Here is a 20,999-nt window from a genome sequence, read left to right on the forward strand (position 1 = left end):
TATCCTCCCGTAGCTCAGAGTAATTTGATCGTCTGAAGCCTTCTTCTCTCAGCTCGTCAAAGTCATTCTCCGTCCAGCTTTGTTCCGTTGCTGGTGAGGAACTGAGTTCCTTTGAAGGAGGAGAGGTACTCTGGTTTTTAGAGTTTCCAGTTTTTCTGCTCTGTTTTTTCCCCATCTTTGTGGTTTTATCCACTTTTCATCTTTGATGATGGTGATGTACAGATGGGTTTTTGGTGTGGATGTCCTTTCTGTTAGTTTTCCTTCTAACAGACAGAACCCTCAGCTGCAGGTCTGTTGGAGTACCTGGCCGGCCGTGTGAGGTGTCAGTCTGCCCCTGCTGGGGGGGTGCCTCCCAGTTAGGCTGCTCGGGGGTCAGGTGTCAGGGACCCACTTGAGGAGGCAGTCAGCCCGTTCTCAGATCTCCAGCTGCGTGCTGGGTGAACCACTGCTCTCCTCACAGCTGTCAGACAGGGACATTTAAGTCTGCAGAGGTTACTGCTGTCTTTTTGTTTGTCTGTGCCCTGCCCCCAGAGGTGGAGCCTACAGAGGCAGGCAGGCCTCCTTGAGCTGTGGTGGGCTCCACCCAGTTCAAGCTTCCAGGCTGCTTTGTTTACCTAAGCGAGCCTGGGCAATGGCGGGCGCCCCTCCCCCAGCCTCGCTGCCGACTTGCTGTTTGATCTCAGACTGCTGTGCTAGCAATCAGCGAGACTCCGTGGGCGTAGGACCCTCTGAGCCAGGTGCGGGCTATACTCTCCTGGGGCACCGTTTCCCAAGCCCGTCGGAAAAGCACAGTATTCGGTTGGGAGTGGCCCGATTTTCCAGGTGCCATCTGTCACCCCTGGAAGGGGAACTCCCTGACCCCTTGCACTTCCCGAGTGAGGCAATGCCTCGCCCCTGCTTCGGCTGGCGCACGGTGCGCTCACCCACTGACCTGCACCCACTGTCTGGCACTCCCTAGTGAGATGAACACGGTACCTCAGATGGAAATGCAGAAATCACCCATCTTCTGCATCGCTCGCGCTGGGAGCTGTAGACCGGAGTTGTTCCTATTTGGCCATCTTGGCTCCTCCCCCCATGCTGTTTTCATTACTGTAACCTTGTAGTATAGTTTGAAGTCAGGTAGTGTGATGCCTCCAGCTTTGTTCTTTTGGCTTAGGACTGACTTGGCGATGTAGGCTCTTTTTTTGGTTCCATATGAACTTTAAAGTAGTTTTTTCCAATTCTGTGAAGAAAATCATTGGTAGCTTGATGGGGATGGCATTGAATCTGTAAATTAACTTGGGCAGTATGGCCATTTTCACGATATTGATTCTTCCTACCCATGAGCACGGAATGTTCTTCCATTTGTTTGTACGCTCTTTTATTTTCTTCAGCAGTGGTTTGTAGTTCTCCTTGAAGATGTCCTTCCCATCCCTTGTAAGTTGGATTCCTAGGTATTTTATTCTCTTTGAAGCAATTGTGAATGGGAGTTCACTCATGATTTGGCTCTCTGTTTGTCTGTTGTTGGTATATAAGAATGCTTGTGATTTTTGTACATTGATTTTGTATCCTGTGACTTTGCTGAAGTTGCTTATCAGCTTAAGGAGATTTTGGGCTGAGACAGTGGGGTTTTCTAGATATACAATCATGTTGTCTGCAAACAGGGACAATTTGACTTCCTCTTTTCCTAATTGAATACCCGCTATTTCCTTCTCCTGCCTAATTGCCCTGGCCAGAACTTCCAACACTATGTTGAATAGGAGTGCTGAGAGAGGGCATCCCTGTCTTGTGCCAGTTTTCAAAGGGAATGCTTCCAGGTTTTGCCCATAAAGTATGATATTGGCTGTGGGTTTGTCATATATAGCTCTTATTATTTTGAGATACGTCCCATCAATACCTAATTTATTGAGAGTTTTTAGCATGAAGGTTGTTGAATTTTGTCAAAGGTCTTTTCTGCATCTATTGAGATAATGATGTGGTTTTTGTCTTTGGTTCTGTTTATATGCTGGATTACATTTATTGATTTGTGTATATTGAACCAGCCTTGCATCCCAGGGATGAAGCCCACTTGATCACAGTGGATAAACTTTTTGATGTGCTGCTGGATTCGGTTTGCCAGTATTTTATTGAGGATTTTTACATCAATGTTCATCAAGGATATTGGTCTAAAATTCTCTTTTTTGGTTGTGTCTCTGCCCGGCTTTGGTATCAGGATGATGCTGGCCTCATAAAATGAGTTAGGGAGGATTCCCTCTTTTTCTATTGATTGGAATAGTTTCAGAAGGAATGGTACCAGTTCCTCCTTGTACCTCTGGTAGAATTTGGCTGTGAATCCATCTGGTCCTGGACTCTTTTTGGTTGGTAAGCTATTGATTATTGCCACAATTTCAGCTCCTGTTATTGGTCTATTCAGAGATTCAACTTCTTCCTGGTTTATTCTTGGGAGAGTGTATGTGTCGAGGAATTTATCCATTTTTTCGAGATTTTCTAGTTTATTTGTGTAGAGGTGTTTGTAGTATTCTCTGATGGTAGTTTGTATTTCTGTGGGATCAGTGGTGATATCCCCTTTATCATTTTTTATTGCATCTATTTGATTCTTCTCTCTTTTTTTCTTTATTAGTCTTGCTAGTGGTCTATCAATTTTGTTGATGCTTTCAAAAAACCAGCTCCTGGATTCATTAATTTTTTGAAGGGTTTTTTGTGTCTCTATTTCCTTCAGTTCTGCTCTGATTTTAGTTATTTCTTGCCTTCTGCTAGCTTTTGAATGTGTTTGCTCTTGCTTTTCTAGTTCTTTTAATTGTGATGTTAGGGTGTCAATTTTGTATCTTTCCTGCTTTCGCTTGTGGGCATTTAGTGCTATAAATTTCCCTCTACACACTGCTTTGAATGCATCCCTGAGATTTTGGTATTTTGTGTCTTGGTTCTCGTTGGTTTCAAAGAACATCTTTATTTCTGCCTTCATTTCGTTATGTACCCAGTAGTCATTCAGGAGCAGGTTGTTCAGTTTCCATGTAGTTGAGCGGTTTTGAGTGAGATTCTTCATCCTGAGTTCTATCTTGATTGCACTGTGATCTGAGAGATAGTTTGTTATAATTTCTGTTCTTTTACATTTATTGAGGAGAGCTTTACTTCCAAGTATGTGGTCAATTTTGGAATAGGTGTGATGCTGAAAAAAAATGTATATTCTGTTGATTTGGGGTGGAGAGTTCTGTAGATGTCTATTAGGTCCACTTGCTGCAGAGCTGAGTTCAATTCCTGGGTATCCTTCTTGACTTTCTGTCTCATTGATCTGTCTAATGTTGATAGTGGGGTGTTAGAGTCTCCCATTACTAATGTGTGGGAGTCTAAGTGTCTTCGTTGGTCACTCAGGACTTGCTTTATGAATGTGGGTGCTCCTGTATTGGGTGCATATATATTTAGGATAGTTAGCTCTTCTTGTTTAATTGATCCCTTTACCATTATGTAATGGCCTTCTTTGTCTCTTTTGATTTTTGTTGGTTTAAAGTCTTTTTCATCAGAGACTAGGATTGCAACCCCTGCCTTTTTTTGTTTTCCATTTGCTTGGTAGATCTTCCTCCATCCTTTTATTTTGAGCCTGTGTGTGTCTCTGCACGTGAGATGGGTTTCCTGAATACAGCACACTGATGGGTCTTGACTCTTTATCCAATTTGCCAGTCTGTGTCTTTTAATTGGAGCATTTAGTCCATTTACTTTTAAAGTTAATATTGTTATGTGTGAATTTGATCCTGTCATTATGATGTTAGCTGGCTATTTTGCTCATTAGTTGATGCAGTCTCTTCCTAGTCTCGATGGTCTTTACATTTTGGCATGATTTTGCAGTGGCTGGTACCGGTTGTGCCTTTCCATGTTTAGCGCTTCCTTCAGGAGCTCTTTTATGGCAGGCCTGATGGTGACAAAATCTCTCAGCATTTGCTTGTCTGTAAAGTATTTTATTTCTCCTTCACTTATGAAGCTTAATTTGGCTGGATATGAGATTCTGGGTTGAAAATTCTTTTCTTTAAGAATGTTGAATATTGGCCCCCACTCTCTTCTGGCTTGTAAAGTTTCTGCCAAGAGATCCACTGTTAGTCTGATGGGCTTCCCTTTGATGGTAACCCGACCTTTCTGTCTGGCTACCCTGAACATTTTTTCCTTCATTTCAACTTTGATGAATCTGACAATTACGTGTCTTGGAGTTGCTCTTCTCGAGGAGTATCTTTGTGGTATTCTCTGTATTTCCTGAATCTGAATGTTGGCCTGCCTTGCTAGGTTGGGGAAGTTCTCCTGGATAATATCCTGCAGAGTGTTTTCCAACTTGTTTCCATTCTCCCTGTCACTTTCAGGTACACCAATCAGACGTAGATTTGGTCTTTTCACATAGTCCCATATTTCTTGCAGCCTTTGCTCATTTCTTTTTATTCTTTTTTTGCTAAACTTCCCTTCTTGCTTCATTTCATTCATTGCATCTTCCATCGCTGATACCCTTTCTTCCAATTGATCGCATTGGCTTCTGAGGCTTCTGCATTCTTCACGTAGTTCTCGAGCCTTGATTTTCAGCTCCATCAGCTCCTTTAAGCACTTTCTGTTTTGGTTATTCTAGTTACACATTCTTCTAAATTTTTTTCAAACTTTCAACTTCTTTGCCTTTGGTTTGAATATGCTTCCGTAGCTCGGAGTAATTTGATCATCTGAAGCCTTCTTCTCTCAGCTCGTCAAACTCATTCTCCGTCCAGGTTTGTTCCATTGCTGGTGAGGAACTGCATTCCTTTGGAGGAAGAGAGGCGTTTAGAGTTTCCAGTTTTTCTGCTCTGTTTTTTCCCCATCTTTGTGGTTTTACATACTTTTGGTCTTTGATGATGGTGATGTACAGATGGGTTTTTGGTGTGGATGGCCTTCTAACAGACAGGACCCTCAGCTGCAGGTCTGTTGGAGTACCAGGTCGTGTGAAGTGTCAATCTGCCCCTGCTGGGGGGTGCCTCCCAATTAGGCTGCTCGGGGGTCAGGGGTCAGGGACCCACTTGAAGAGGCAGTCTGCCAGTTCTCAGATCTCTAGCTGTGTGCTGGGAGAACCACTGCTCTCTTCAATGCTGTCAGACAGGGACATTTAAGTCTGCAGAGGATACTGCTGTCTTTTTGTTTGTCTGTGTCCTGCCCTCAGAAGTGGAGCCTACAGAGGCAGGCAGGTCTCCTTGAGCTGTGGTGGGCTCCACCCAGTTCGAGCTTCTTAGCTGCTTTGTTTATCTATGCAAGCCTGGGCAATGGTGGGTGCCCCTCCGCCAGCCTCGCTGCCGCCTTGCAGTTTGATCACAGACTGCTGTGCTAGCAATCAGCAAGACTCACTCCCTGACCCCTTGAGCTTCCCGAGTGAGGCAATGCCTCGCCCTTCTTTGGCTTGCACATGGTGCGCGCACCCACTGACCTGCGCCCACTGTCTGGCACTCCCTAGTGAGATGAACCCGGTACCTCAGATGGAAATGCAGAAATCACCCGTCTTCTGCATCACTCACGCTTGGAGCTGTAGACCGGAGCTGTTCCTATTTGGCCATCTCGGCTCCTCCCCCAACATCTTTCATAACGGTAGTATAATATCACAACCAGGAGAAGGCATTTGACAGTATCTCAACCTTATTCAGATTCAGATTTCACCAGGCTTATATCTGCTCATTAGTGTGGCTGTATATTTTGTTCTATAAAATTTTAGCACATATGTACATTTATTTGATCACCTCTGCAGTCTAGATAAAGAACATTTCCATTAAAAGCATCAGTTGTGGTAACTTCAATAGGCATACTCTCTGACTCATTGCACTTCCTTCTCTAGTAATTATCCTCTAGCAACTACTGATCTCCATCTCTACGATTCTGTCATTTCAAGAATGTAATATAATTGACTTATACATTGTATAACCATTGGAGAGTGGCTTTTATTTTTCCCACACAGCATTATTCCCTGAGAACCATCGAAGTTGTCCCACGTAGATAGTCCATTCCTTTATATTGCTGAGTAGTATTACATGGTATTGGATTTGTTTACATCCCAGTTTGTTAAGCATCCACCCTTTGGAGGATATTTGTGTTGTTCCCAGTTTTTGGCTACTAAAAATGAAACTACTGTGATCATCGATGTTTTGTTTTTTTGTATAATGTAAGGTTTTATTACTCCAAAAAAAAATATGCAAGTGTGATTGCTAGGTCGTATGGGAACTGCATGTTTAGTGTGTGTGTGTGTGTGTGTGTGTTTTTTCATTTTAAGACTTGCCAAAATGTTTCCCAGAGTAGCTGTATCATTTTACAACTCAGCAGCAATGCGTGAAGTAATGCATCTCCACATCCTTGTCAGCACTTGGTGGTGTCACTATTTTTATTTTACCCACTTTCATAGGTATATAGCGATATCTCATTATTGTTTTGATTTTCATTTCACTAATGGTAAATGATGTTGAGTATCTGCCTAACTTCAGTTAAATGCTTGTTAAAGACTGCCCATTTCTGACTTTTTTTCTGTCAAGTTTTCAGAGTTCTTTGTATTTTCCAGATATAAATTCTTTGTCAGATATGTGTCTTGCAAATGTTTTCTTCCAGTCTGTGGCTTGTCATTTCATCCTTTTCATGTGACTTTTCATAGTGTAAAATTTTTGAATTATGATGGGGTCCAATTTGTCAATTTGACCTTTTAATGGATTGTGCTTTTGATGACAGTTGGAACTCTTCACTTAGCCCTAGGCCTTAAAGATATTCTGTTTTTGTTGTTGTTGTTGTATAGTTTTACACTTATGCCTGCTACTTTTAGTTAATTTTATACAAAATGTGAGATTTAGGTTAAGGTTCATTTTTAACATCTTGAAAGTCTGTATATTTCCAGTTTCTCCAGCAACTTTAAAATGGCTACTTTTCTTCCATTGACTTGCTTTTGCAGCTTTGTTAATATTCAGTTGAGTATATTTGTATGGGTCTACATCTGGATTATGTATTTTTTCCATATGTCTATGTGTCTATCCCCTCCAGCAATACCACAGTGGCTAAATAGTAAACCTTCCCATTATGCAGACTGATTCTTACACTTTATTCTTTTTTCAAAAGTGTTTTTTTCTTCTATCTAGTGCCTTCCATATAAATGTTAAGATAAGCTTTTCTATACCTATGAAAATCCTTGCTAGCATTTAGAGAAACAATTGAATTCAATCTATAGATTAATTAGCAGAGAGTTGACGTTTTTATTATGTGGACTTTTCCAATTGTGAACAAAATATGTGCTTTCAATTATCCAATTCTTGTTTGAATTTTTTCATCAGCCTTTTGTAATGTCAAATATGGATCCTGCACCTGTTTTCTGACATTTATACATAAGTACTTATTTTGGGGGGAACAATTGTAAATAGTGTCATGCATTCCAATCTGTATGCCTTTTATTTACTTTTCTTTCTTTACTTTGCTGGCAAGATCTTCCAGCACTACTTTGCGTCCCACATACTTTGATATTATGTGTTTTCATTTTCATTTAGGTTTATGCATTTTTAAAAATTCCCTTTTGACCCAAGGATTATTTAGAAGTGTGTTGTTTAATACCAAATGCTTCGAGATTTATTGCTCATGTTTCTGTTATTGATTTCTAGTTTGATTACATGGTGGTCAGAGAATATATTCTACATACAGTTTCAATTCTTTTAAATTTGTTGCTATTTGTGTTATAGCCTAGGATATGATCTATCTTGGTCAATGTTCCAAAAGCATTTGAACAAAATGTATGAGTTCTGTAATTTTGGGGTGGGGTGTCCATCTATGTTGATTGGATAATATTTTTTGATTCAATTATTCTGTATTCTTGCTGATGTTGTCTCTAGCAGTTCTATCAATTGCCAGCAAAGAGGTGATGAGATCCTGAATTATAAATGTGATTTGCTATTTTGTCCTTTCAATGCTATCAGTTTTTGCTTCATGTATTTTGAGGCTCTATTATCTGAAAAAAAGACAAAATCTGAATGGATGGTTTTGTCTTTCTGGTGGATTGATCTTTTTAATCTTTATATAAAATGTCTCCTACTTTTCTTTCCTCTGAAGTTTATTTTATTTCATATTAATGAAGCCATTCCTGGTTTATTTTGATTAATATTTGCACACTATGTCTCTTTTTATCCTTTTACTTTTAAATTACTGGTGTTATTACATTTCATAATGAATCTCTTGTAGACAACATAGAGTTGGGTCATGTTTTTTAAACACATCACCAACATCTTTCTTTTAATTAGTGTATTTGGACCATTTATAATTAAGGTAATTGGTGATATTGTTAGAATTTAAGTCTGCCATTTTATTATTTGTTTTCTGTTTGTTTCCTTTTTTCATTCCTCTGTTTCTCTTATACTTGGTTCCCCTGTGTTACTTAAACTTTGTTTAGGGTTGCATCTTGATTTGTTTATAGTATTTTAGTCTATTATTTTGAATAATTGTTTTAGTAGTTGTTCTAGATAATTTGAAATACAAATGTCACTTATCAGAGTTGTCTTCAGTATTTCTTTTACTTACACTGAGTACTATATCAAAGTATAATTTTTGCCTGAACCTTCAAAGGTGATTTAAAAGCTAAAGAAAAAAGAAAGCCCATTATATTTTATTTTTATTTTACTTATTATGGTTTTCTTTGCTTTCTGAAGTTCCAAGGCTTCTGTTATAACTGCTTTTCTGTTTAGGAAATTTCCTTAAGCCATTCTTGAAGGGTAAGCTTGCTTATTACATCTTCTCTTAGTTTTTCTTTTTTTGAGAATGCCTTTGTTTCCCCCATCATATCACTGAAATATATTTTTGCTGAATGGTATTGACAATTTTTTCAGCACTTGGTCTCAGGTGACAAGTCCCTTTCAATTCACTTGATGTTTGTCTATGAGTAATATGTTCCTTTCTAGTTGCTTTCTGGGTGCTTTATTTATTTTTTTGCTTTTAGTCTTCAGAAGTTTAGTTGTGTTTTGTCTTGGTGTGGATTTCTTTGGGATTATCCCATTTGTAGCACAGTCAGGCTCTTGAATCTGTAGGGTTATATCTTTCATAGAATTTGAGAGATTTCACCGATTATTTATTCAAACATTTTTTAGTTCCACTCTCTCTCCTATCCTTCTGGAGCCTTTATGATATAAATATTAGCTCTTTAGTTATTGTCTCATGAGACTGTATTCATGATTCTTTCAGTCTATTTTTTCTCTGATGGTTTGTGTGGATTCTCTTTTCTCATTTCAATTGTGATTTTCCTCCTACCTACTATGACAAGTGATTTTCAGTTGTATCTTGTACATTTTATGTTATGGGACTCTGGATCCAATGTAAGGTTCTTTTTTAGTAGGTAGTTCCCCTGTTGAAGTGTAGTGTGAGGGCCAGTTGGATATGTATGTTAAGCATCACATCTACACATAGGGAGCTTTGTTTCAGAAAGGTGGGTTAAAAGTGCAGCTCCCCTGTGGCATTTATATTAAGGACCTGTATTGAAAAAGACCCAGGGAACTCAGCACTGTGTCTTCCTTTCTCAAGTTACAAGAGTACTAGGAAGCCCTTCTTTCTTCCACACTTCAGAGTTTTTCTATTCTTTGCTTTTTTCTTGTTCTGGGATTGTTAGTTGTACAAGGGAGGATCTGGGAGGAATGTGGCTACTCCGTTCTAGTGGGATCCTTTTGAATTTTACTAGGCAAATATCAGAGTATGTGCATATCTTGCAATACAGCTTTTTAAATTAAAGCTTATTTATAAAAAACACATATTTACATCTTAAAACACAGTAACACATTTTAAAGAAAGTTATCTAGAGATAAATCTCAAATTACATTTCAGAAACAATTACTAGAATGTCAAAATCACATGTAAACATTTTGCAACCACACTGATGGTTTACAAGGGAATTTGAATCAGATCTTGTCGGCACTTTGAGAGAGATTGTAGTAGATGGGCTATTTAGATGCAAAAATAAACATTTTTCTGAGATGTTATGGCAATGAGGTAGGAGCTTTCCTTTAAAGCGAAAGACCCGTTTTGTCTTATAGTATTATACAAAGAGAATGTGAATGTTAAAATTTGAAGTGCAAGCAAAGTGTTCTTTTAAGATTTTTCATCCTAAAACTACAACCACATCACTGAAGCTTTTCTGTTCAAAAGTTTTTACAGCAGCACCAGAATGACAGAAGATCTGTATTGGGTTCTGCATTGGATAGTTACTGCCTCTTCACCTCACTTGTCTTCACTATCAACTTCTATAACCAGTGAAAAATAATGAAATAATGGCGATCAACCCTCTTCTGCTCTTGGCATCTCAGCTTTTCCCAAGCCTTAACTCTCCACCTCAACTGGTAAGTTATAGTTTATTACAGGAAATTGCTATTTGATTGTAAATTTTCATATGCAGTTTTTCTAGCCAATTTATTTATTGCTATGTGTTATTGGCCTTTCCATATGGTAAACAGAATGTTTATGGTGTGACATGTAAACTGTACATTTTACTGCATACAAAACGAATTTAACAACCACATTAATTGTTTGATGATTAGGAAAGGTTTTAAGCATTTTTACATTCAAACATGATCATTTATAAGTAAATGTTTTATTGCATTTAGAGAAAATTTAGAAAACCGGTTGTGTGTTTTGATTGAGGTATAATACATCTTATTTTTCCCATGTCTAATTATGGAGAATAGGTCATTATTCCCTATCATTCTGGTAAATATCCTCTCAGCATTTTTGGATTTTAGAATCAGATTGTTTACATGAAGTGGGAGATGCTTGCCTTCTAAAATAATATCTTGCAACAAAGCACTTGATAAAATATTACAAACTTTTAATTACAGAGCTAAGCTTATAAGTAGACAAGGTTTCAGAATATAATGGGAACTTTTATCCCTAGTTTTAAGGTAAAGTTGAAGCTCAAAACAAAGCAAAACAAAAAAAAACCCAAACCAATAATAACATGTAAGATTAGGGTAGATAGTTATCAAAGTTAATATATCCTAAATTTCTTTAATTTTGACCTATTTGGGTAGATATATTGATTAACATACTATGTTAAGTGAAATATGAATGAAAATTCATTTGCAAGCATAAGATAGTGTTTAATTCAAACAGTTACTAGGAAAAGTTCAATTTAAATTATAAGGAAGGAGAAGCATGTAAGCATATAAAAAGTGCCACTAATATTAAACAAAAGAAGGTAATTCAAGTATATCCAGGTGGATCAGTAATCACAAAACATACAAATAAAATTAAACTGCTTTTAAAAATAGAGAGATGGTCAAATTGGTCAAGAAAACAAAAGCAAACTATGTTTTCAATAGATGCATTTAAAACATAACTTCACAAGAATAAAGTTAGAAAATGATGAGGAAAATATCTGACAAAGTAATTAATGCCTTAATAACAGAAAACGGATATTTTTAGTTAAAAAACAATTATCATGGACAAAACAAGTCAGACCCTAATAGTAAATATTTCCATTCATGTGGAAAAATTTAAAATTCATAAATTTTGTGCATTTAGTACAATAAACATATAAATAGAATATTACATATGATTTAAATTTAACTTTTGAAAAATCAAGATTAATGAAGAAATCATAAGAATTTGAGAAATATTTTATACTTAACAAAATTAAATATACTATATCAAAACACCTGGAAGAAGTATATGTATAAACATATGTGTGTAAATCTAACAAAAAATTTTGGAGCCAAGGGCGGTGGCTTACACCTGTAATCCCAGCTTCTGGGGAGGCTAAGGAGCTGGAATCACTTGACACTAGGAGTTTTAGACCAGTCTAGGCAACATAGCCAGACTCTGTCTCTAAAAAAATAAAAATAAAAATAAATTAGCTGAGCATGGTTGCACACCCTTCTACTCCTAGCTCCTTGGGATGCTGAGATGGGATAATCACTTCAGCCCATGAGTCCATGGCGGCAGTGAACTATGATTGTGCAAATGTACTCCACCCACAGGGTGACAGAGCGAGATCTTGTCTCAAAAAAATACGAAATTGTGGAAGACTTTTATAGAGAACCTAGAAAAATTCAACTGAAAACCATTAAATAAGTCAAAATTTACTGAAGATCTATATTATGTTCACAACAGGAAGACACAGTAACTTAAGCTAGTGATCATTTTCAAATTGATGCATAGATTTATTTCCAGTCAAAATTCCAACATTTTCCTAAACATATAAAATATGTTACTAAAAATTTTTAAATACTTAAGTGCTTAGAAAAATAATTTATGATTAAAAAACTAATTATGTTTTACCTTGAAATAAGATTAAAAAAAAAACCGAAGGGAAAATGATGAACTTACATGGTGGAGGAAGAATGTAAGCAGAATATATTCCAAATAATAGCTAATAGTATCCAGTATGTAATATACCATAGGCACTCAAATATTAATTGCTAATGATTACCTGAAAATTTCAGGATAATTTTAGATTCAGTTATTCTAAAATAGTTTTACTTAGTCATTAAATTTTTCAGTGGAAAGGGAAGAAAGGTATGTTTAATATGTCTTGAGATAAAATAGATTATTCTTTCCATTTTTCTTGTAAATGAACAAGCATGTAAATTAAAAAACTTTATTTTCTAATATAGTTTATAAATGTTGTATCTTCTAATAAATGTGCAAACCATATTAAGCAGCTATATTATTCTAAGTACTTAGCACCTAATATTAAGAGAGAAACAATGAGATAAAATTTGTTTAACATATATTCTTTTAAAATAACCTACATGAACTCAATCTTACTAGCAGGTGGGTACCTAGGAGGTCATAATAATAGTAATACTCAAATTTTCCTAAGATATTGCCCCATTGGCAGAGCGTAACCCTTCAGTCACCTAACAATGCCTGCCTTAGTTGTTTTTGATAGTTGCTAAGAAAAACCTGTCCTAATGGAGTCAATTACCATTTCTTCTACTTGGGTACCTAGATTGACAATGGCCTCTCCCTCGTATCCTTTGTGCCAGTAATGTCTTGGGGAGTATTCACTCCATGGTTACCGTAAAGCCTCAAAATGACAAATGGACCTAACAGTTTACAGTAAAAGAGAACTATACTATGTCCCATTAGACATTGAGAAGAATGATCACTCTTTTACAGTGGATGCAAATTGGAAGGCTAAGGCAATAGTCCCATTGTCGTTTGGACCACAATGGAGCCAAGAAGGTGAAGAGAAGTGAGTGGGTACTAATATCTGTGTCCTTGAGTCTTACAAAGTTCTTTGTAAAAAGAGCACCCAGGGATAAAATTCATTGATTTTATTTTAGAAACAGGGACTAGATCACCACTGTCCCCTCTTCTTAAAATTTGAACTTATTTTTGGCATAGTAATTGAGAACATTGAAAAATTATTATTAATCTAGCTAATTATGCTATATTCATATGGCTAAACCATGGATTTTTAATGAGTGCTATAAGTAAGATTACTATAAATTCCTTCTTAAGAATGAGGTGCCTAAGGCTCAAAAATTAAGGAGGCAGGATGCTCAGGATTCTGCAAGTACATGGGTGTCACCTGGGTGAGAATGTCTCCTTAAATTTAGAACCCTTGCGCCAGGTTTGCTTCACGCTAGTCCTGACACTAAGTGTCATAATGGAATATATATTCAACAAAGAGCTTATTGTAAACCAGGCTGAGACAGCAACTAATAAAAATAAAAGGATATTTGCAATCATTATTTTAAGTGAACTACACATCAACACTTTTCTAAGGCAAAGAAGGAAATAAAATAGAGTCATTTTCCAGATAACTTCATTTATATAGATGGTAAACCTGGAAAATGGAGGTTCCAAGCCTCTGATCTAATACAATTTATTTCTAGACATAAATATTTGGTTTATATATTTATTTCTTGTGAAATTTAAAGTCAGGAAATGTTTAAATTAAGCAAAGGGAGTCTAGTCATTATAAGTGAGAGACACAGGCTTGTGCCAGTGGTTGGACATTCACATGCTTTCAAGGGCCAAGCAGTCCTATAAATCAGCCCTGCAGGCTAGAGAGGGATTATAGAGAACTGCAGAAGTCATGCCTAGCCTAATGACACTCAACTTCAAAGTTTGAATACTGTGCTGGAAAACAAAATAGTTCTAGTGATCTCAGATTTTGCTTTCCATGTCTACTCTTTTAAAACCTGCCTATAAGATATATTATTAAATGTTTGTATATTTTCTTAATTCAACCTCTCCTCCTCCACCTACACACATCAACCACAAAACAGCAATAAAAGCAAAAACAATAAAAACTCAGCCTTGCACCAGAGAACCTGAAATGATCCTAATTTGTGGCTTTTCTCCTGAAAGATGGAAGATAGGAAGGTGTTATTGACAACTTAATGTGGTTTTTTCAACAATGCCCAGCCAGTCACCCAGAAGGGCCTTGAAGGAATGAGAAAAATCTGTAGTTACATGGGTGTGAGGACAGGTAAAGTCCAGAGGCAGGCCCTAATGGGGTGCCACCAGAGTGTCATTAAGGACTAGAACAGCAAGAGGATAAGGCCAATGGCTAACTGAAAGGAATTGTTTGGAAAAACAGAAAGGAAGACCAAGGAAGACACATTTAGTTGGTTCCTTAAATAGTCTTTATTCTTTTTTCTAGAACTGGTTCAATGCATGCAGGCTTACTGTCAAGAATTAGTTTTCTTATTTCTGCAGTAACTATTTTTTCGTAAGAATAATTTGTCTGAAATAATACTAGCATGTCACTACACCTAACATAATTTTTGTAACTAATTAATTCCATTGCTTACTGGAGCACAGTCAGCCTTGATGTAGTCATAACATTGTCTACAGGAAGGGCATGGATATTGTAGATATTTTTGTTTTTAAATGAATTGGTGATTAAAACATAAAAATAACCACACACATTTTTTTGTGCAAAACAAAACCTTTAATTGCTTTGTGTCAAGATCCATCACAAGAAACAAGATGGCAGTGAGCACCAATAAAATGATTATTTCTGCCATGGGTCCTTTTACTCAGTGGAAGAAGTGTGTTTCAGGGAGAATGCATTGAAAAGGCTTAATGCAATCATTTGAACATTTTGAAAGGGTTACTCAGAAATCAAACCACAATATCTTTCATTCCACCACCACTACCCTACATGCAGCATTTGGTAGCTTTAAATTCCTAATCTTCAGAGATCGTCAAAGATTGGATCCCATAAACTTCCTTCAGTAGCTCTTCTGAGCATTAATGCTCAGGCTGTGACTACATGTAGCTAAATCCAATAGAAAACTCATATTTATTCAGGAAATAAACCACTGTACATAGCCATGAATGCCAGTATCTCATTTAAAAATGTTCACTCTTAAAGTACTTGCATCTTGATATCAAAACTGTTATCTTATGAGAATGACTAGCGTTGTTCCTATATGAGAACAAGTACTGACTATCCTGTCACTTACTATGACTCAACCGTCCCATTGAAAACTTCATTCCTCATTGGTTCCCTGGAGGCCAGAATTTCAAATAGCCTTTATAACATTTACTAAGAAGTGAGAATTTCAGCACATTCTGCATCATGCAATAGAACTTCATTTGAACCATTCTTCAATGTAAATATCATGTGCTATTTTTTTCTCAAAGTATTTTCTGATTCCATTTTTTTTCCCAAATTTCAGTAATTTATTCATCCTTTTTTCAAAAATATTCTTTCCAAATTTGTAATTTATAAAGAATTCAGCTTAATTTATTGCATGTTAGTGCTGAAATTGAGGCACTCATTTGTGTGTGCATGTTTATCAGAGATGTGACTGCCTACTTTAAGTGCTTAAATTTATTTGACCTCAATATGCCCAGTTGGTAAAATAACTAGAATGAAAGATGAGAGATATTCGTGGATTTTTAATTTCATTTCTTAGAGTTAATAAATATGTGACTTTGTTTTTGTTTTGTTGAATTGCTTATGTTTTTGGTTTCACTAGCAGAATTAGAGTTACTTTCTTACACATTTTTATATTTACAGGAAGTTAAAATTAAACTACATTAATTATTTTAATTTATTCATTAAGCTGAAATTCACTGCACATTTTTTCCTTTTGTTTTGCATTTTGTAAATCACATGAATGTTTTCATTTTTTATCTGGTCAATTTTAATTTCCCTTGTGTTTTCTTCTACAGCTTTGAAGTTTAGAATGTCATGTTCTTGCACATGTTGGATAAATATTAATGTGTTTCATCTATTTTTATGTTAATTAATAATTTGAAATTTATTTTGGAATATGGCATAATGTAAAGGTATAAATATATTTCTTCATAAAGTGCTAATTAATAATTTCAACATTATTTACTGAATTATTCATCTCTTTTCCTTTAATTTCAAAAACTTCCTGTTATGCTTTAAATGTATCACCCATAAAGGATGTGTTGGAAACTGAATCCTCAATACAGCAGTATTGGGAGGTGGGACCTAAAGAGAGCTGACTTGGTTTATGAGCGGTCTGCCCTCCTGAATGGATTCATGTGGATTCATGCTGTTATCCAGGGAGTGTTTTTCTTACTGCAGGAGTGGGTTTGTTGGAGCAAGTGTGCCCTCACCTCCACACACATACGTGTGCTATTTTCCTCTCTTGCTTTCTGCCATGAGATGACACAGCAAGAAGGCCCTCACAAGATGCCACCCTCTTGATCTTGGACTTCCTATTCTCCAGAATCATGAGAAATAAATTTATGTTTATAAGTTACTCAGTCTGAGATTCTGCTGTAGCAGTTCAAAATAGACTAAGATAATTCTCTCATAAATATTAAATATATGTAACAAGGTTACATACAGCTTTCCCTGTGTTTTTGCCATGATTAGATGCCTGTTAGCTTTATGTTCCCTGCAACACACTGTACCTAGTTCCCTGTTCATCAGTGGTGCTGGTGATCACTCCATTTGTTGTTTCAGTTACTCACCCACCTTTAGTAAAATAGGATAGTTTCAAGAAGAAAATAATTTTTAAATTGAAAAATCTGTTACTATTATGTGCTGAGTGATCTAATAAATGTGATTACAGCAGATAGCCAGAAAGACCAAATTCATTCTCTTGCCACTTATCTAGTGCAGAGCATTGAACTAGTATCAAGTTCATGAGCAGGAAGAAGGAGAAAGGCCAATTGGTTTGGGAGATTATTACAGGGGCATATTTCTAAGAAGAAAATAATCAGAAAAAAGCTACCAGAGGAAACACATTTATGTGGGTACTTTAAGTATGAGAAGGTGTTGGCAAATTGAATAAGGGTATGTAGTGAAAATTAAACAACAAAAAATGCATGAAATAAGAAAATGCACATTAAAAAATGTTTATATAATAGCCCTCATTGAAAAAATATAGTGCTGTCAAGTTACTGGAATGTGTGAGGAAAATATATGATATCCCTCACTGGAAAATAATAAATAGCTATGAACTTACCAGAATGTGTGAGGAATTCCTCACAGATAGAAAATAAATGTGATCAGAACAACAGAGAACAAGCAAAAAAGGAAACCAATCATAGGTCTAAAAATGCACAGAACACTGCTAGGGAGGTGGGAGTAGTTGCAGCAGCAATTGGAGGGAGACTGAGGACAATTGTCAGGATTACAGACTCAAGAGTAGGTGGGCAGATTGGCCTCACTCCCTATGCTGGACAGCTGGTGGAAACGGTGTTTGTTACTAGGCACAAGCAATGTCTGGAAATAGAAACAGAACAATGTTTTAAATAGCTACTGACTTCCAGGATCCACAGCATCCACAGCATCTGTGGACAGGTGAACAGCAATCCTCCAATAAAATAATGAGCAGTAAATTAAGGATCAAGAGGAAATTAAGGACACCTGGCACCATGAAATAATTCACCATACTCAACACAAGGCAACATTAGTAAAAACAAAGTTATTACACGAAAAAAAGGAAAACATTGGAAACTAAAATATAATGAATTACCAATTTCCTCAGAGGAAACTGGATGCATGATGGCGGAGTGAAAGAGGGTAAAGATAATAGAAAATAAAAATACTTTGAAAGGAAAAGAAATTTAAAATTTGATTATTAGACTGAAGTAGAGAAAGAGGGAAATCAGTAAGCAGAAAAAGAAGCCAAATGATTCCCCCAGAATTAAAAGCAAAAGGAGAATGGAAACTATGACAAAAAAAATATTCAGAAGCAATGAGGATAGAAAAAAAATCAAAAGCCTTTTAAATAGGCATTGCAGAAATCAAAGAGACATGAAAGAAAGCAAAAATCAAATAAAATGCAGAAATAATTATCAGAGCTTAAAACAAGAAAAACCTCTTTTGAAGAAAGATGAATAAAAACAAGCTCATATCTGGTGTTATCTCAATGAAATTTCAAAAGGCCAAGAGCAAATAGAAAAGTCTGAAAGGAAGACGTGATAGGACAAAAATTATTACTTGTTTTTGTTTGTTTGTTTGTTTTCACCTTTCATTTCCACCTCATCATTAAGGATTTTGGCTGTGACTACTGTGGCAGGCAGAATAATGACCCTCCAAAGATGTCTGCCTCCTGACCCCCAATACTGTGAATCAGTTTCTTCATAAGGCAAAAGATACTTTGTAGGTGTCATTTAATGTAGAATCTTGAGGTAGGAAGACTATGCTCAATAATCCAGGTGAGCCCAATATAATCACAAGGATCCTCATAAGGGAAAGAGAGAGGCAGAGAAGGGCATATGATAACAGAAGCAGAGGTTGGATATATGATTGCTGGCTTTTAATATGGAAGATGGTCATGAGCCAAAGAAGTTGACTAGCCTCCTGAAGCTGGAGAAGACAAGGAACCAATACTTTCCTAGAGCCTCCAAAGGATTGCAGCCCTGCTAATTTATTTGTTTTAGCCCACTTAGACTTCTGTCCTCCAGAACTGTAAAACAATAAATGCGTGTTGTTTAAGCCACTAGGTTTAGGGAAACTTTTTATAGCAACGATAGGATATTAACACAAAATTTCAATGTCTACCTTTCCTCTGTTCTCACAGAGCTTGCTTTCTGCCTTTGAAGATTATCTGTTGGGCTTCCATGATAAATAGTCAAGAAAAGTGGAGGGAGAGTAAGAAAAAGCTTGTGGGATGCACCAAGCAAGGAATTTGGGGAAAAGTGGTGACAGCGTGTGTGAAAAGTTGCAAAAACAAGATGCAACAGGAATGGAACAGAGTGAAAAAAGATGTAAGAGCATCAGGATTTTTTGAAGGGGTTTATCTTGTTTGGGATTCACTGAGCTTCCAGAATCTGTGAATTTATATGTTTCACAAATAGTGAGATGTTTTCAGCTATTATTTCTTTAAAATATTCCCCTAACACCACACTCTTTCTCCTCCCTTTCTGAAATTCCAATGTCACGGATGTGAGACACTTTGTTATTGTTGCACAGTCTCTGAAGATGTGTGTTATCTGTTTGTTTTCAGTTGTTTTTCACTCTAATTCAAATTGGGTAATGTCTATTGATCTGTCTTCAAATTTACTGATAATTTGCTCTATTATTTCCAGTCTTCTATTTTACTGAATATTTTTCCTTATTGTGCTTTTCTGTTATATAATTTCCATACTTCTTATATAGTTTGTTTTCTTACTGATGCTTCCAATTGTTTTACAGATTTCAAGAGTGTTTGTGTTTGCTTATTGTGGCACCTGTATCTGCCTTAAAACCTTTGGTCAGATAATTCCAACATCTGTGTCATCTTAGTGTTGGCATCTGTTGGTTTTCCTTGTTAGTTATTTCTTGTATTTCACATATCCAGTCATTTTTAATTATATCCTGATCATTTTGAATATAATTGGAAGTTGACTCAGTTAAGTAGATCACATATTCCAATCCCCATTTTGTGGTTCCAATGCCATGTCAATTTTCAAAGACTTGCAGGTCTGTTTGAATCTATCCTATGAATGTAATAATTCTTTAGTTCAATTCTCAACATCTTTGATATGATGAATAGGATCAGAGTCACACACGTGCAGCTGTGAGCAAATGTACAAATTCATAAACATCATTAGGCATGACTCACTATTGCTAGTTCCTTCCTTTCCACTATCTCCATGGCCCTTTCTCATTCTTCAGGGTCTTGCCATAGGCCAGGAAGCTGGGGGTTTAATTACTGTACTCTGCTACACATGCTACATCTACACCTGTGCCTGGAGTCAAGTAAAGAAGAAGAGAAAGAAATAAAATAAAATGGTTTGCCTCATCCTCTTGGGGCTCTGAATGGAGAGGCAGGTTCCCGTCTCTCACTCTCTATTTTAGCTCCAAAGGCTGTCATTGCCACTGCCACTTCCTTGCCACTGCTACCTCATTGAACACAGAATTGCTTGGGTGTGGAGGGGCTTGGGAGTTGATTATACACTCTCTCCAAGCATTAAGAGTATCTTGTCTAGCTCCTCAAGCCAGAACTGGAGGATTTTCCTGGAGCAGTTTTGCACCAGTATGATCACTGATGTGTGATCACTTAAGGGTGTTTGGTACTTCATTTCAGCCCAGGGATACCAGAGGAAATAAAAATGGTAAACTCACCATGGTTTGAGGCATACTTTGAATTCCTGTCATCTCCTCAATCCTCCTTATTCATCCTCTGATGGTTGCTTCATGCATTCTGTCCAGGGTTTATAGTTATATTCTATAAGGTTATAGCTTGCATTCTATCCAGGGTTTATAGATATAGTGGAAGAGAAAGGTATGTTGTGCTTACTTCATCTGGAAGAACTCTAATTGTAATTTTTTTGTTTGTTTGTTTGTTTTTGGGATGGAGTCTCGCTCTGTCGCCCAGGCTGGAGTGCAGTGGCGCAACCTCCACCTCCTGGGTTCACACCATTCTCCTGCCTCAGCCTCCCAAGTAGCTGGGACTACAGGCGCCCGCCACACTGCCTGGCTAATTCTTTTTGTATTTTTAGTAGAGGCAGGGTTTCACTGTGTTAGCCAGGATGGTCTCTATCTCCTGACCTCCTGATCCACTCGCCTTGGCCTCCCAAAGTGCTGGGATTACAGGCGTGAGCCACCAATTGTCATGTTTAATGCTATGTGTAGCTTTGTTGAAACTCAATATCTCTTG

General features: G+C 36.9%; 1 long non-coding RNA gene across 6 annotated transcripts in view; it reads left to right on the forward strand.

Annotated features, from left to right (window-relative positions):
* The window catches only part of LOC134761277 (uncharacterized), a 137,405-nt gene that overhangs the window by 36,658 nt on the left and 79,748 nt on the right, over positions 1-20,999 (forward strand). For 5 of the 6 annotated variants that reach the window (XR_010139707.1, XR_010139708.1, XR_010139706.1 and 2 more), the window contains 3 exons: positions 10,114-10,304; positions 13,084-13,159; positions 18,939-19,125. This is a non-coding gene — a long non-coding RNA (uncharacterized LOC134761277). The remainder of the gene's footprint in view (positions 1-10,113; positions 10,305-13,083; positions 13,160-18,938; positions 19,126-20,999) is intronic. The other variant, XR_010139710.1, reaches the window with a different exon arrangement.

Source organism: Pongo abelii, chromosome 3, assembly GCF_028885655.2.
Source record: "Pongo abelii isolate AG06213 chromosome 3, NHGRI_mPonAbe1-v2.0_pri, whole genome shotgun sequence".
Taxonomy (NCBI): domain Eukaryota; kingdom Metazoa; phylum Chordata; class Mammalia; order Primates; family Hominidae; genus Pongo; species Pongo abelii.